General features: G+C 40.0%; 1 protein-coding gene across 5 annotated transcripts in view; it reads right to left on the reverse strand.

The window, feature by feature from the left end:
- smtnb (smoothelin b) overlaps positions 1-18,739 on the reverse strand; it is a 101,807-nt gene that overhangs the window by 81,362 nt on the left and 1,706 nt on the right. The gene's annotated exons all lie outside the window — the stretch shown is intronic.

Consider the following 18,739-nt stretch of genomic DNA (forward strand, 5'->3'; position numbering starts at 1 on the left):
CCTGAAGCCCAAAATCCCGCAGCCGCCTCTTCACTGTAGATGTTGACACTGGTGTTTTGCGGGTACTATTTAATGAAGATGCCAGTTGGGGACCTGTGAGGCATCTGTTTCTCAAACTAGAGACTCTAATGTACTTATCTTCTTGCTTAGTTGTGCAACGCGGCCTCCCACTTCTTTTTCTACTCTGGTTAGAGCCTGTTTGTGCCGTCCTCTGAAGGGAGTAGTACACACCTTTGTAGGAAATCTTCAATTTCTTAGCAATTTCTCGCATGGAATAGCCTTCATTTCTAAGAACAAGAATAGACTGTCGAGTTTCAGATGAAAGTTCTCTTTTTCTGGCCATTTTGAGCGTTTAATTGACCCCACAAATGTGATGCTCCAGAAACTCAATCTGCTCAAAGGAAGGTCAGTTTTGTAGCTTCTGTAATGAGCTAGACTGTTTTCAGGTGTGTGAACATGATTGCACAAGGGTTTTCTAATCATCAATTAGCCTTCTGAGCCAATGAGCAAACACATTGTACCATTAGAACACTGGAAATGGGCCTCTATACACCTATGTAGATATTGCACCAAAACCAGACATTTGCAGCTAGAATAGTCATTTACCACATTAGCAATGTACAGAGTGTATTTGTTTAAAGTTAGGACTAGTTTAAAGTTATCTTCATTGAAAAGTACAGTGCTTTTCCTTCAAAAATAAGGACGTTTCAATGTGACCCCAAACTTTTGAACGGTAGTGTATATCAAGTTTTTGTTCTTTAATTCAGCAACTCAAAATCAAAAGCATTTTATAAGGCTTATCTGGAAAGTGTATGAAACTGTCCAAAGTGAAGTTTGTTGAGGGAAGGAAATGAAAAACCAACAAAAACAACTAAAAATAAACCCAGTTGAGCTGAAAACTGATGGAAACTGCACATTGCGGGAAACCCATGTGAGACTGTGACATTTATAACCCCGGGGGAATAAAGGTTCGGGAAAAGTCAACCACACCATGGAGCAAGTGAGAAAAGACTTACAATGGGAAAGGAGGAAAATACTTTTGAATGTCACTTTTGCCCTCAAACCAGAAATATTCAGGCAAACAGTGCTGCACTCACCCAAAGCTACAAAACAAACGGAAAAGGAGACAAATTATTTATTAATTATTTTAAATGTATTCACATTGTTGCATATTTCTGCCAGGAATATGTATCTAGATGTGATCAAGCCCTTTTAACTAACAGTTTTAAACACATTAAAACATATTTTGGATTTTAAACACACAGTGGCTACTCCTAACCGAATGCAGGCTACAGAGTGTAGCAGTAAATACAGTGAAGCCTGGCCGAGTTGTCCTGCTCTGATAGCAGAACTAGCTCACTTGTAAAAACACAATTTACTGTTTAGGAAAAGGACGAGAGGGAAAATAATTTACACAATTCTCAATTATATTAAGCATAACTGTGTTTCCATTTGCAAACTACTGAAACTTTTAACATCAGACAAGTGTAATTTTTCAGTAACACACAAGCCACAAGCTAATTTGGGCTTCCTCTCAACATATACTTGTTGAGTTGAGTGCTTTTTCTCCCTGTCCTTGATATAAAGATTAGGAGGAAGGTATTTGTCGTGGTTTATCCACACTGTGCATTTGACTGTTTATTTTTTCTGACTCTGTGTTGAACTATTTAACATTATAATACCTGACCAAGTTTTTTTCAGTGATTCCTGTTTGGACGAAAAATGTCTCAATTTATACAGTCTAAATTATTTTATATTTTTTGGGAGATGTGACTACAAACTCAGTATGCTCACAATAAATGGCAGTATACAACACAACATGGTGTGGTGCAGTGGACAACACCACCACCAGCTAGTGAGGTACCATGTTGGAGACTGGGGTTCAAATCCAAGTCTGGGCAGCTATTCTGTGCATCACCAGCAAGAGTACTTGGGCAAGACTCCTAACAATACACTGGCCCACCTCTGTAATAGAAATAACACTGTAAATCACTCTGAATAAGAGCGTCAGCTAAATGCCGTCGATGTAAACAAAATGAAATGAATATGAAGATTTAGGCTAATATCATTATTTATGTGCAACACCATATAAGATGAACTGCTTCCTAAAGTCACATTGCCTAGCCCAACATGCAGAAGTAACATAAGACTACACGTAGAGCATGCCACTGCCACATGCCTCTGGCCTTAGCTTATTCTCAGTGAGAAGAGAGCTGGAGTAAAGCAGTTCATCTCCATATCCCATATCTAAAGTATACAGCACATTGCAGGACACACACAGTCTTTACTACTGCCTGGAGCAGTCTTTTACTGCTAAGCTGCACTAAAACTTTGCTATTTATAGCTGTACCTAAAGTGCTGACAGGAGGGTCACATTTTTCTCAACCAGCTTATTCCCAAATCAAAGCCTTAGAAATACAAGATGTTCATCTGGGTAATCTGACTTTAAGTCTGATTAATAAGAAGGGATTAAGATCACTTTGGCTACTTTCTCTCAAAGAATCAAGAAGAAACTGAACTCACCTGTCTGCTTTACACCAGACAGTGACCTCTAACTTCTCAGCAGAGACATTCATGAAAAGTGATGATGGTAAAGTATGATAGGAACTGCAAGGCTCCCATGCTATACTGTTAGGGTTGGAAGTATCCTCCTTTTTCTTACTGTTATAACGTGTCATAGCATTACTGCGGTATACAGTATAACCGGAGACAGGGATTTGCATCAACTGTGTAAGTCCTGTGTTTTCGTGGCTACAGTATTTTTAAACTGAAAAATACTCTAAATAAAAAGTTCAGTGCAATCACACAGTACCGTATCTTTTGCATTATAAGATGCGCGATTAATAAACGTCTATTTTCTGGTATATTTTCATACTTAAGGCACACAGATTATAAGGTGCATTGTGTGACAATAGTAAGGAATTCCTTCTAATTCAGCAGATCTTGCCGCTGGGTGGTGTTGGGGGAACTAAGTGAAATAAAGCTAAGCTAAGTTAAAAAAGTCAAATGAGGCTGGACGTAATCTACACAGATTTCTAATTTATCTTAATTTAGTAAAGATAAAGACAAGTATTCACTTCATAGGGCGAAACTAACCTAGGAAGCTTTATTAAAGTGGGTAGACTGTCTGCAAATATCCATAAAAGAGTCACCATTTCCCCACTACTGGAGTGGTTCACTCCAAAATCTCACCATATCCAAAATCTAGAGTAAACTATATTTACGTTTTTATTGGTGTTCTTTTTATTATTGTATGAGCAGGAGATAAGAAATCCCTGTTCAGCAATATAATACAAACAGTGCTACAATTAAATTATTTAAAGAGAAAAACTAAGTTTGTGAGACACTCTCTAGTCTCTTTTATTTAAAGACAATTTTAAAAACATATAAAGATAGCAACACATGTAAAGAAAGCTCAACGTTTGTTATACTCAGTCTGACACTGACACACAAAGCAAATGCTGAAACACAGCTTCTTTATTTATTTTTCCACTGTTATTTTTCTAAGGAATACCTGAAATAACTTCCAGCACCAAGCTAACAGCCTTTAACTGTCTTTACAGGCCTGACTGTCCATGTAGAACATCTGTAGTCCAAAAGCCTAAAACCAGAGTCTTCAGCTCGCCTGACAAGTTTTCAATGGGTTTAAAGTCAGCAGAGCAGGAAGGCCATTACAAAAACCTTTAAGGTCAGTGAACTCTTTCTTTATAGACCTGTATCGCTCTGCATCACTGACCTGAGGGAAAATCCAACACTGAGCTAATTTCAGATTCCCAGTAGAATCAGTCCAGTTTCCTCAAACACAGGTTACACATTGATGCTGCAACAGGACCTATTTCAATCCAACTAAAACTTATTTTTTTATAATCTGACAAAAAAAAACGATGAGCTTGGACACACAAATTGACTGCAACAGGACTTAGCCTAGGTCAGCAGAGAGGGGTGAACAGGATAGTGAAGGGAACAGTAGAACAAGCAGAAGAAAACACATGAAAGACTGTCAGAACAACATTTGACCTAGTTCTTCCAGCACAGGCTTTTATGAGAAGGAAGAAGGTTGACCTGCTGAACCAAATAGGCCCAGACTGGTCATCCCTAGCATAGTTTCCAAATACAGCTGATCTGCATACTGAACACCGTTAGTACAGTACAACTTTTCTAATTAATCTTAATTTAGCAAAGATAAAAAGTATTTATTTCGTAGGGCAAAACTAACCTAGGAAGCTTTATTAAAGTGGGTAGACCGTCTGCAAATATCCATAAAAGAGTCACCATTTCCCCACTACTGGAGTGGTTCACTCCAAAATCTCACCATATCCAAAATCTAGAGTAAACAATATTTACGTTTTTATTGGTGTTCTTTTTATTACTGCATGAGCATGAGAAAAATCCCTATTCAGCATTAAAATACAAACAATGCTACAATTAAATTATTTAAAATGGCTCCCTATTTACTATTTAGGGCACTATGCATCTCAACCATTAATCTCTGAGTGTTCGAATCATACAGGGGAATTGGAACGTGATTTAAGGGCACTATAAAGTCCCATAATGCACCAGGATTAATAGTAAACATCGCTGCTTACTACGTGAGCTGAATGTGTCCCGGAATGCATTGCAAGTGCCGCTACTAAGCCAAACAAACGTAGTGCACAGCGAACCACCAGGGTTGCCAAATTGTTACAATGGAATCAGATAAAACCAATTCACAGGAAAAAATAAATAAAATCTGGCAACCGGTGTACGCTATTAATTTCAAATGTTTCTCTATGTAGTTTATTATTGTGAGGATTGTAGTTCTATACAGCGTAAATGTGAAGAGCTTTACTAACTTTATTTCAGAGCTCAGCTTGTGTGTTTGTGAGTATTAAACACGACTCAACCCCTCACATACGTGTGTTAATGCGACCAGAGCTGGCGCATGATAATGACAATTCACTCCTGTTTTCACCACTACTTTGTGGACTAAATATTGTCTCCCTATACAGCACAATACTAATGAAGGAGTAGGAAGCCATTTCAGTCACAGCCTAAATGATCACAGAGACAGTATCATATTTTTCACACTATAAGTTGCACTTAAAATCCATTCATTTTCCCAAATATCATCAGTGTGCAACACAATCCGGTGCTCCTTATGTATGAATTTTACCAGTCAGGTATTAAGGAGCAGTAAAGCCACTCTGCTGAAGTACAGAGTTACACAGGAGTTTTAGTTTAGCTCTCCAGCAAAGAGACTGAAGCAGTATTAGCATTTGCCACTAACGTGCTAACTGCTAGCTCTTTTGCCATTCAGAGGGATGTATATTGGATTGTAGCCTGCATGTTTACAGTGTTAAAACAAGCTGAGTGGGATGACCCACTAGTTTACATCGCCCTGGCTTACCAGAACACTCAGGTTTCTCAGTGTAGCTCTGTGAGGGCGGCATTTACTAGTTCTAACCGCGGCTAGCGCTATCACCCAGCCTTACTGGAAATCTGGAAATCTAAGCTTACTGCTGAATTAAAAGTAAAACATGGTGACACCCCTGTTTCCTACTATTGTCGCTTAATTCCCCTTATAATCCTGGGCACCTTATAGTGCGGAAAATACGGTAAGTATTACCATATACCCATGAAACATTTTCCCTTGTCAAAAGAAACATATTAATGTAGGAAAATAAGAGTGTTTTGTACCCTTGTAAGAAACAGCCTTGTGAGTAGGGTTGCAGCGGTAACCGGTTTCACGGTATACCGTGGTATTAAAATGCACGGTTATCATACCGTGTGTGTTTGCTTATTACCGGTAAAACGCAAGCCAGCGGAGAAACTCACCCGCGCATGCGCAACTCTGCTCCGCTTCAGCTACTCAGCACACAGTGGTGAGAACGGCAGAAAGTGCATCAGACTAGAGCTTAGATTCTCTGCCCGAACCAGACCTGACCCGAGGCCCGACCCGAGATCGGGTCCGTTCGGGCCGAGATTTCCCACCACATTCCTCGGGCCAGGTCGGGTTGGGCTCTAGAAAATAGTCTGAGATGTAGGCATCTGTTTTTTAATTATATATTTTATTTTTAAATAAAGCTCTGGTGTGATAATCACTATGTTAATGCTAAGTAACCAATTATTATTGTTAATGAAAACGAACCAAATAACGAAAACTGAAACTTAACTAACTTAATTATAAGCGCTGTTTTCACTCCCGCAGTTCTACAGCGGGGGGTGTTGTGCCGATTCTGTCCGCGAAGCGGGAGTCGGATTGAGCAGGGAGTCGGATTCGGCATAACAGCGGCAGCGCGGCTGCACCTCGCGGCCCGCGGTGTTAGTTGTAAGCGCTCGCGCTACGACAGAATACGACAGAAAACACTGAGAAACTGCAGAATTATGTATTGGACTAAAATGAGCACGAGGAGATAAAAGAGAACCTTTACCTGTGAGTAGCTCATATCAGAACACGCAAATCTCTCTCTCTCTCTCTCTCTCTCTCTCTCTCGCACGTGAACTTCTCCGCACTGTGTTTAGCTGTTCTTAAAAATAATTTTAATTAAATAATAGTTCTATGCTTCTATGTTAGTGTTAATTTACATCATTCTGATCATATTTCGCTCATTCAAACAGCCCGAAAACAGACTTGTAATCTTGTAATCAACAAGCTTGTAATCAATGTGGCCGTAGTCACAGCTAAAGGAGGAAATACATCAAACCTGTTCTCCCATCTCCGAGAACACCACCCCGCCGTGCAGCGCAAAGTATGTGTTCAGTTTATAATTTTACCTAAATAACCTAAATAAAACCTCTTTGTAGTCGTGCACAACCCATGCGGTAAGCGCCCGCAAAAGCGCTGAGTTATCCGAAATTTGGGCACGCAGGTACAGGCGTGAAGTGCGTGCTACGATGGATTCACGTGTCCGTGTAAAGGTCCTGGCCGGACTGGACGTGAAAGACGCCATTCATTTACATGCGTTTATTTTCAAATTCTGACGTGCCTGTTTTTCATATGTTGAAGGTTTTAAGTAGTGAAAGCCTTAAAATAGAAATCTCTATTGTGAGGATCATGTCAGAAATAAATCCCCTCTTTCTGCAGGATCTGGTTATATACCAACTTTTTTATATATATACACTCTTAATGCCCTTAAGAGTAGTGGAAAAACATGGTTTCCTTCACCTGATGGTGTAGTTTCTACAATAAATAGTTTATTGAACAAAAAAATAATAATATATGTAACAAACTGTGATACCGTGATAACCGTGACACCGCGGTATTTTCCGAGACGGTTATCATACCGTGAAAATCTCATACCGTTGCAACCCTACTTGTGAGCATTTATAAATTAACTAGATGATGACAGATTTTCCCCAGAATGACGCCAGTCAGCAGCGAGAAACAGGGAGTGGGTGAAAACATGCAGACGTTTTTCAGACAACCTGGCATTTTAAAACTAATATGTCACAGGTAAAGAAAGCCGTTGGTACAGAGCCGTCACATAAGACTCACTGACTCATACGGACACCCTGACACCATGAGTCAGTGTGTAACAGACCTGTACCTGTCGACTGTACACAGAGTCTGACTGAGTCATCCACATTTAATTCACCAATAACTTCCTAAAACGCCTGAAAAAACACAGCACACACGCACACACTCAGGTGTGAGACAGAGGTTTATGAGAGTTTAAAAAAAGCTCAACACAGCTTCTGTTCAACAGTTTCACTCAAGAGTTTCACTCAGAGAGCCAATCGCTACAATTTATTATTTTTTTTTTTTTACATTTATGACATTTTGGCTGATGCTCTTAATCAGAGCAACTTACAAAGTTGACCCTATTGCAGAGTTGCCCCTTTGTAGTGTTAGGAGTCTTGCCCAAGGAGTCTTATAGGTGTAGCACAGTATAGTCACCCAGACCGGGAACTGAACCCCAGTCTCCCACATGATGCGGCAGCTCACAAGCAGGCGACAGTGTTATCCACTGCGCCACACCAACCACATCATTCGTGTGGCCTTCAGATCAGCTCAAGCACAGGGGGTGGAGAGCTTCATGGAGGAGGATTCCATGATCAAGCAGCTGCATCCAAGCCTTACACATCAATAAGCGCAATGGAAAGAGTCTGATACAGTTGTGTAAAGCACTCCACCACTGGACTCTTTTGTTGGTGTAGGGTTGTTTTTTCAAATTTTGGACTCGGCCCCTCAGCCCCAGTGAAATGAACTCTTAATGCTTTAGCATACCTTTTCCAGCATGACTGCACACCAATGCAAAAAAGCAAGGTCCATATTTATGATGAATTACTGAGTAAAGACTGTGAGCCAGGTCCTCTCGTTTAACATCAGTGTCTAACCTCACAAACGGGCTTCTGGATGAATGGTCTAAAATTTGGTAAAATCCTTCTTATAGGATTGAACACTTTTATAGCTACGTCGCGCTGCCGTCATATTAAACCACAAGAATTAAGAATAGAATGCCATTAAAATTCATATGTGGCCAAAGGTCAAACATTTTTCAAAGCTTTTCATCAGTCTTACCACTTTTTACCATTATATAAACTGAATTGACTACATATATATTCATTCTTTTCAAAGAAAAAAGGCACTTACAAAACTATGATTTACAAAAATTCATTTAACACCGAATATTTTAACAGCTCAGCAGACATACAAACAAGAATATGACTATAAATAGGGCTGGTAAATAGAACCGGTAGAAACTGCATTAGAAGAAAAAAAGATCCTTAATAACCACTATTCACATACTATCCTATTTCTAGTAATGTATTATTATTATTTTTTTTTTTTCTTACAAAATGTTGAGTCAAATTAAACTGGACTAATTACTCTCTCTTTGAAATTAATTAGAGTATAAAGTACAGTAACGTCAGTCTTCTTTACTGTCATACCATGATTATTTTTTATCATGTTGACAATATATGTTTCAAAGCCTATTGATGCTTTGAAACATATATTCTCAACATGATCAAAAATAATCATGGTATGACAGTAAATAGTCATATTGACTCTTTTTAGATCATTTTCAGCAAAATAATTACAGTTGCTGAAGAATTTTGATTTCCAAATAATTTGGAATTTTGCTTGCTAAACAATGGTGTTTTGGAAAAAAAATTAATATAGCAAATGTTCTTTTTTCGACGACATATAATCACAATATTAAACAATGAAGGGTCCATGACATCACCAGCCCCGCCCCCACCCGCGCGCTGTCTGGACTAATCAAGAGCTGAGGCAGCGCAGAGCACTCAAAACCAGGGGAAAACAGCAAAACAACAGTAATCAGCCCTTTAATAAGACATTTAAATGGCTTTTTTAAAAAGGTTTTTCTGGGAATAAAAGCGTGAATTCAGTAGAGCTGGCCTGAATAGCGTTTTTTGAGCTCCGGATATTCGGCACTGATTCGAAGCGAATATTCGAATATTCGTTTTTAAAAAAAGAGGTAAAAAAAAAAAATAAAAAAAAGCAAATCACAGCCCCTTTAATCCACTGAAAAATGTTCAATTTGCTCTGACCGACGAGACATATTCACCCCGGATTTTTAGTGTTTTTATCCCCCATATTTTTGTGTTTTCACCCCATATTTTTTCTGTGTTTTTAGCCCAGATTTCTTTGTGTTTTCATCCCGGAATTTCTGCTGCCCCACACGCGGCTTATCCGCTGCGTAAGCAGGCTAGGAGGCTGCTGCTGCACGGTTTCTCCGCTGCGCAAGCCAGCCCAGTAAATTGCTGTTTGTGTTTTCACACTTAGGCTATTTGCTTAAAAAAACAAACAAAAAAAACGTTTGTTCAGGAAGTATTTTATATTCTTAAACATTGTTATTTATATTAGAGGACAGTCATTGTAAACTGTACTTGGTCTATTTCGGTTTAAGGATTGTGCAGGGCATAGCCGTATTACTGATTTTGTATTTTTGCACTTGGGCTATAAGCTCAATATTAAATATTTCGTTTGCTTAGAAATTATTTTATATTTTTAAACCATTTTAAATTATATTAGATAAGAGGAAATTCGTTCAGACATCATTTTTGTAGGCCAGGCTTTTGTAACCGATTTAGCCCCTACTGTTGCCACATTACCCCTTACGTTTTATTATATAAATCAGTTTCGAAGAGCCTGCATTTTTTTTTATCATGTATAATAGAGGTCTGCGCGAGACTGATTTTTAAACCCACTCTTCCACGCTCCCGCGTTTCTGTCTCGTTACCGCTCCGCAAAAAAATTGCTTCTTTTAATCCCGCGCCCACCCGCCACATAGTGCAGTCCCGTTCCTTACCCCAGTCCAAACACCATCGGTGTGTGCGTGTGTGTGTCGGTCCATCCTGCGCGTTGAGAGTTTTCTTTAGGTTTTTTTTTTTACAATTATTACAGTTTTCTTAACTATTTATTAATTTGCTCCTGCATCGTCTGGATTAAACTCCCGCTCCAGCCAATAACAGTTCAGTTCTGTCCCGTGCGCAAGATATTCTGACGGGACCCGCGAGAACAGAAGTGGTTAGAGTGAGGTGGAACTCTGGAAAGGAGAAAAAAACGAATATCCGAATACCAAAATTAAAAACCGAATACCTACTCAACGAACGAATATCCGAATACCCGAATATTCGGGTCCAGCCCTAGAATTCAGCTGTAACTGGAAATATCTGCACCTCAAAACTGTGCTGGACTGAGGTGCACAGCTTTCGACATGTGTTAACAAGCATGTGCCCAACCATGTGGATGGAGGCCATACTGTTACCTCGTGTTTACTCCTGAACCCCCCCATCCCCACCCTCTCTTGTGCTTTCCCCTCACGCTTTTCAGGCAGCAGCAGCCTGTCACTTGATTTAATTGCCTTAAGTGACATCACATGTCCTTCAATGCTATTGTGCATGCACACATCACGGTGACGATGCTTAAACAGTATATATTGTGCAGCCCTGACATACATTACACTGCACTGTGCTGATCTCCTACAGCTCCTGCCTACACACTCAGAAAACTCCACGCTCAGTTCTGTGCAGATGAGCTAACAGATAGCATCACATAACACCATTGTTTTGTAGAGTCTCAAATCTGAATGCAACCATTATCACTAGGAATCAAACTTGTGTCACAAAACACTGGGTCAGGCTGTTCTATTCATTAGTGCTGGGCTGCTTCCCAGTACAAGCTCAGCATGGTCAGTTGTTTTGTTAGAATTTGCATCCAGTTGAGAAAAAATCCACTTAAGAAACATGTTTAAAGTTTCATTGCTTAATTTAACTGCCCGCTAAAACAATGTTAAAATCATGGTAAACTATTAGAAATTCTGTGTTACTAATAGGGATGGAAGATATGGCCTAAATTAATATTACAATATGTTTCTTATATTCAATTGGTATGAGATACTGCCTAGCCAAAAAAAAAAAATCTCCACCTGGAGTAAGTAAGTAGATGATGTGGGGTTGATGCTGCAGCTTGCTTTCTAGGAAACAACCCAATATTGCTGATGGGACTTCCACCGTGGTTAAGAGGCATTGGTGCATTAGGTGGTATTGTTCTCTGTATAAAAATGGTCTCAGTTCTCATCTGTTAGGGATGTCTTGCTTGAACAGGCCTACTTCACATAATACCACAGCATTTCAATGGCAGGCCTTTCACTCGGCATCTTAAACATATTCAGCAGTTTAGTCTGTTTATGCTGATCTGTTTATTTATTCCTGTGTTTAGAAATACGGTCATGCTGCAAGACCCCTCAACCTTGTGTTTTAGAGTACAGACTTATCTTCATAAAACTTTATTATTCCACACCATCCAAACCAGTAAAGCATCCCAACACAATAATAACATGATTATCCAAACAGCACTCCAGTCTCTTATTTCCAAGAAATGTTTGTTATTAGAGACCTTTAAGCTTCTTGCACCATATTTTCCTGTTTACTTTATTGGCTGTTTACAAGCGTGAGAATATCTTGAGCTAACATCACAGCCTATTGCTATAGCTGGATCAGTGGTTCAGCTACAGCAGAAAGGGGTTTTATATACACTGCCTGGGTAAAAAAAAAAAAGGTCACACACTGTAATATTTTGTTGGACTGGCTTTAGCTTTGATTGTGCCACGCAATCGCAAGGACCTTGTTTGAACAAGTGTGACAAATATGCCACAACAGAAGAATGAAGACAGGGTAAATACTTTTCAACAGCACTGTACTGACTCTATACTGAACAGCCAGAGAAGATCCCACAAGAGAAAATGATTGCAGGTCTTTAATCACAGTTTGAATTAATTTTTTTGCTGATAAGTAGACGTAGGCAATTTGGTAATATTTCAGAGTAACCGTGAGTGGTGTAGCTGTGCTACACACAATACACTACATAGGCCATTAATAGTGTTGCTCCACCCTTCTTCTGGGCGGCTTTCTACAAGATGTTGGAGAGAGTCTGTGGGATTTTTTGCTCCTTAATTCAAAAACGCATCCATGAGGTCAGACACTGGTGTTGGACGAAAGAGCCAGGATTACAGGCTCCAATAGTGTTTAATGGAGTTGAGGTCAGGGCTCTGTGTGAGCCAGTCAAGTTCTCCTAATCCTAACTCCTCCAACCATGACAGTCATGCTGGAACCGTAAGGGCCTTACTCAAATTTATTCCACAAAGTTATATTAGCATACAATTATTAAAATTGTCTAGCATAACATTTCTTCTCATTGGAACTGAGGCAAACATGTTACCCCAAACTAAACCACAGCATTATCCCACCTTCACCAAATACAGTATTACAGTTGGCATAGAGAACTAAGGCAGGACTTTTCATGACCAATCAGTACTGACATTTTCTATTGATGATGGACTAAGTTAGAAAAGATTTGCAATTTTTCCTTGCATACACAGTTACTTCGTGTCCTTAAAACATATTATGCTATAATATAAATTGTATATTTTATTGTAAGATTATGGAAAATGGAGCATGATTGGAATTTTGTAAATTTGTCAAATGGTCTTGCATTTGTGATCAAGAGGCAATGTTACAGTGAATATTGTGTAATTGTTTATTTGATGGGTTTGCATCCGTCAGGTGTGTCAAATAAATTCAAATAAATGGCAGCAGCACTTTCCATCTGTTGGAGACATTCTGTACAAACTCAGGAAGGCAGGGCACATCAGTGGAGGGATTCCGATGGAATTCGTTTTTTTTTTCCAGTAGTACTGAGAAGCACTCCACCCAAACATGGACTCAAATTCATAAAAATAAACACACAGCACCTCAGAACAGACCCTGAACTGAATAAAACAACCAAAATATAGACCACTGTACAAACCACAGGATATTGACTATTTTTATTATTGGTCATACTGCTCGTTAATTGTATGCAACTTACTGTTTTGTATGGATTATAAGACGCAATATCAATGAACGTCTATTTTCAAACTTAAGGAGCAACGGATTATTAGATGCCTGAGTAATTCTTAAATATATATATATTTTCTTTCAAAATCAAACGAGCGCTGGATATTAACCCCTTAACAGGCCAGGATTTTTAACAACTTGTCTTGGGTTCGCAATAAGCACACCTTGATTTCAGTAAGGAAACTGCATTTACTGGTTTCTGAACAGAGTAATAACACCAGGCACCATCTCTGTAGTACAGCACTGCAATGGTTCACCCAACAGCATCTTGCACATGCGCCCAACCTAACCTAGGACCCGAACTCCTATTGGCTGCATATCACTACATCTTCCCTTTTTTATATATAAAAAAAACAAAACTGTCCTTATAATTTCTATAACCGTACAACATAAGCAGAATCTTGAAATAAAGTTGTAGCTCACATTTTTTAAACATTTCCAATCTCACATTTCTGAACATTCTTCACCATAACTAAATTGTCCTTTTTTTTTTTTATATACACAACGTGTAACTTCAGTGGTAAGTCTTCTATTTAGCATGACTCAATCAGTCTCTCAGGAGGTTTATGTGCGCGTGTTGACCTTCTAACACATGATTTCTCCTGGTCAGAGTTACGTACAGAGTTATCTGGAAGAGTCTCCGAATCACTGTTGGTCTGATTCAGCTCTGGTTCTTTCAAGATGTCACATCGATTCCTCCTTAGAACAGCGCCATCCTCTGTCTGAATCGTGTATGACCTTGGTTGTACTTGCTCCAGCACAGTACCTTTCTTTCCCCAGGTGTCCTCTTTGTCCTTGAGCCTCACTCCGTCACCTTCATGTAACTCTGGGAGCTGTCTTGCTTTCATGTCATAGTAGATCTTCTGTTTTGACCTCTCATATTCCTTGAGCTGTCTTACTGTCTCACCGTTCTCCGTGGCAAGAAGGTCATCCTTCACAGGTAGATTGGAGCGAATACGTCGCCCCATGAGTAGCTGAGCAGGTGAATAACCGCAATCAAGTGGGGTACTACGATATGCAAGTAGTGCTTTGTAGAAATCACCTCCACTGTCTTTAGCTTTTCTCATCAGCGTTTTCACAATTCCCACAGACTTTTCCACTAGCCCATTCGATTGTGGAAAAAGAGGACTGGACGTAGAATGTACGAAGTCCCATGCCTCAGAAAAAACTTTGAAACTTGCACAGCTAAATTGTGGGCCGTTGTCTGTAAACACCTCCGTAGGTACGCCATGTCTGGAAAAAATTGACTTCATGCACGTGATTACGTGCTCTGCTGTAGTGGAGCTTAAACCACATACTTCAGGATATAATGAGTGGTAATCTGTGACTATCAGAAAATCTTTGTTGTTGCAGGTGAATAAATCAGCACCTACTATCTGATATGGTCTCTGTGGCACAGGATGTGGCATCAGTGGCTCACAGGGGTTTCTAGGCCTATATTTCAGGCATGTCTGGCAGGATGACACCAAGTCTGTAATCTCCTTGTTGATTCTGGGCCAGAACATAACTTCACGTGCCCTTCTCTTGCACTTCTCCATGCCCAAATGTCCCTCGTGGACCTTTTCTAGCATCATTTTTTGTAGACTTTTTGGAATTACTATCTTACTGCCTTTGTACACTACATCATTCACTACAGTAAGCTCAGCTCTGCAATTCCAATAGTCTTGGATATCTGAGACACACTGCTGCCGCGTTAGAGGCCATCCAGTCAACACCACCTGTTTGAGTTGTTTCAGGATTTGATCTTTCTCAGTCTCTTCCCGGATCTGCTGCATTCTTGCATCTGCAACAGGTAATGATAACGTCACCATACTCACATAGGCCTGCACGTCCTCAGCTGTTTTGTGGATTGATGGGGCTTTCGGATCCACAGCTCTGGACAGCGTGTCTGCTGTATACATAAACTTCCCTGGTATATAGGACACATTCAGTGTGTACCGCTGAAGCTTGATCATCAGCCTCTGTATGCGCAGTGGACAGTCATTAAGTGACTTTGAAAACAGTGCAATCAGTGGTTTGTGATCAGTTTCTGAACTTACAGTCTGTCCTGCTATGAACTGATGAAATCTTTCACAAGCAAATGTGATGCTGAGCAGCTCTTTCTCGATCTGAGCATATCTGGTTTCTGCTCCAGTCATCGATCGAGAAGCATACGCTACTGGTTGCCAGTCTTCGTCATATTTCTGCAGTAGTACTGCACCTAGACCAGTCTGTGATGCATCAGACGAAATTTTCATGGGTCTGGCAGGATCATAGAATCTTAACACCGGCTCCTCAGTCAGCACTTTCTTGAGCTGTTGCCATGCCTTTTCTTGTTCCTGATTCCAATCCCATTCATTTTTCTTTTCAGTTAGCCATCTAAGTGGTGCAATCTTTTCAGATAGATTGGGTATGAACTTTCCCATATAATTGATCATACCCATGAACCTCTGCACATCTTTCTTGCATTGGGGTCTCGGCATATTTTCAATGGCAGAAACTTTCATTGGATCAGGTCGGATCCCCTCACTGCCGATGATGTCTCCCACAAATGTCAGTTCAGACACACCCAGATGGCACTTTTCCCTGTTCAGTTTCAGATTTGTCTTTCGAGTAGCTTCTAGGACCTGTCTGAGTCTGGTATCATGCTCTTCTTTCGTGGCTCCCCATATAATGATGTCGTCCATGGACGTGTCAACTCCTTCAATGTGCTCATAGACTAGGTGTATCGTCTTGTGGTACACCTCAGGAGCTGATGCAATCCCAAACGGCAATCTCAGGAACCGGTATCTCGCAAATGGTGTATTGAATGTACACAATTTAGAGCTGGCTTCATCCAACTTTAGCTGCCAAAATCCAGACGAGGCATCCAATTTGCTGAAGAATTTTGCATTGGCAAACTGAGCCATTATCTCTTCACGTGTAGGGAGTTTGAAATGTTCTCTTTTTATTGCCTTATTGAGATCCCTTGGATCTAAACAAATCCTCAGCTTGCCATTTTTCTTGTCAACTATTACAAGAGAGCTGACCCACTCAGTAGGCTCATCAATTTTTTGAATAACCCCAAGACTTTCCATTCTGTCTAGCTCCATTTTCAGTTCATGTCTTAGCGCAAATGGCACTTTTCTGCAAGGGTGTATTACAGGAGGTACAGTCTTGTCAATCCGAATGGTGTGCTCACCAGGCAGACAGCCCAGTCCTTTGAACAGATCACTGTACTCTTGCATCAAGCTGTCATATTCATCACCAGGTCCACTTTCAACTACTAGGACCCTCTTTACTAGGTTCAGTTTTTCACATGCCACCAAACCAAGTATGGCCTGTACCTCTTTTGGCACTACGATGAACAACAGAGTGTGCTCTCTCTCTTTGTAGGTCACCCGAGCAAGACATTTTCCTTTAACTGGAATATCAGTTCCAGCATAGCCAGTGACTTTTACTTTGGCATCATGCAGTTTGGGTCTTGGTTTGAGTTCATTATACACACTTTCTGAGATTACATTTACTTGAGCTCCGGTATCCAGCTTGAACTGTACCATTTTATTCTGGACTTGCAGAGGAATCATCCAGTCCTTTTGCTTTTGTTCATTTTGTGTCAACATGTCTACATAGAATTCCTCAAGCTCACTTTCAGTTACTGCATGCACCTGACTTTGTTTCTTTCCACTTTTACAACAATGTGCATAATGATTTGGCTTACCGCATTCATTGCAGTTTTTTCCATAAGCTGGACATTTTCTCGGCAAGTGCTGAGTACCACATCGATCACATTGTTTTTTGCTTGGATCTAGCGGGTTCCTGGTTCCCCCAGTCAGTCGCTTGTCTTTCTGTGCGTTACTGCTTTTCCTCACGTGCTTCTTCAGAGCATCCACAGTACAATGTTCATTTACTAGCTCTTTAGCCTGTGACTTCACGGTCTCAGCGGCTCTACACAATACTAGTGCCTTTTCCAGGTTTAAATCTTGCTCTCTCAGCAGTCTTTCACGCAGTGCACTATCTGGAATCCCACAGACAATTCTATCTTTAATCAGAGAGTCTGTTAACTCCCCAAACTCACATGTTTTGCTGCGGTTTTTCAGTTCCGTCACATACTGATCAATCGTTTCTCCTTGTTTTTGCACACATGTGAAGAATCTGTGTCTTTCATAAGTCACGTTTCTCTTCGGGATGCAATACGCCTCAAATCTTTGCATTATTTTGTCCAGCTTCATTTCGTCTCCCTCCTCGAACACGAAGTTATTGTACACTTCCAGGGCTTCGTCCCCTATAACGTGCAAAAACATCGACGCCTTGACTCTGTCTTCTTTTCTATCAGCATCTATCGCAGATAAATATAATTCAAACCTTTGTTTGAATCGTCTCCAGTTCTCTGCAACGTTACCGGTTAACTGTAGCTTCGGCGGCGGCTGTAAACCTTCCATGCTCCCGCTCGCCGGTCACTTTACTTTCACTTTGTATAGCCTGCTAGCTAACAAAGCACGGCACTCGTAGTCACAACAACGTAGTTTCTCCGGTATTGTTCCTTCTGAATAAGCACTTCTGACACCATGTCTTGGGTTCGCAATAAGCACACCTTGATTTCAGTAAGGAAACTGCATTTACTGGTTTCTGAACAGAGTAATAACACCAGGCACCATCTCTGTAGTACAGCACTGCAATGGTTCACCCAACAGCATCTTGCACATGCGCCCAACCTAACCTAGGACCCGAACTCCTATTGGCTGCATATCACTACACAACTGTCTGCCTGAAATTACACCACTAAATCCTAAGGATTTCTATTCAAGCATTACATAAAAAGATTTCATTTTTTATAGGGCACATTACTTAAAGCATAATTTTAATTGTAATAGAAAAAAATATAAGTAAATCTGCTAATGTCAAAATATAATGAATAAAAATCATAAAATTTTCTAAACTTTAAAATCAATATTTTCCTGAATGCAAAATAAACAGTTAATGTCCTCCAAACCTTTAGTTTCATTTTTTTTTGTCTAGTTTAAATATCTATTTTCAAACATGCAGAATTTGGGTTAATTCCTAATACTGAGCTGAAATTATTAAGTGGAGTATAGTATGAACAGGCACCTTCTCTAAGGAGATTTCAAAGCCCTCAAATTTTCGGAATGTACAAAATTTATTTTACTGCAGAGAATAAGGGTTTTGAATCACCTACACCTGTAGCCCATATACGGGACAGGGTATTTTACGGGGTTTTAATCTACACAGATTTCTGAAAGCTGTTTAAACGGGGGGAGTAAAGCTCTCCTGTTTATTTATAGTAAGCTTAGATTTCTAATTTTTAAAACAGCGCGGTTAGCAGCAGCTTTAGCTGCGGTTAACACAGGATGCTTTCAGCTAGCAGTTCCTCCCAGATAGCTTGTTTAAACACAGTAAACACGCAGACTACAGTCAG

The sequence above is a fragment of the Astyanax mexicanus genome, chromosome 22, assembly GCF_023375975.1.
Source record: "Astyanax mexicanus isolate ESR-SI-001 chromosome 22, AstMex3_surface, whole genome shotgun sequence".
In the NCBI taxonomy this organism is placed as follows: domain Eukaryota; kingdom Metazoa; phylum Chordata; class Actinopteri; order Characiformes; family Acestrorhamphidae; genus Astyanax; species Astyanax mexicanus.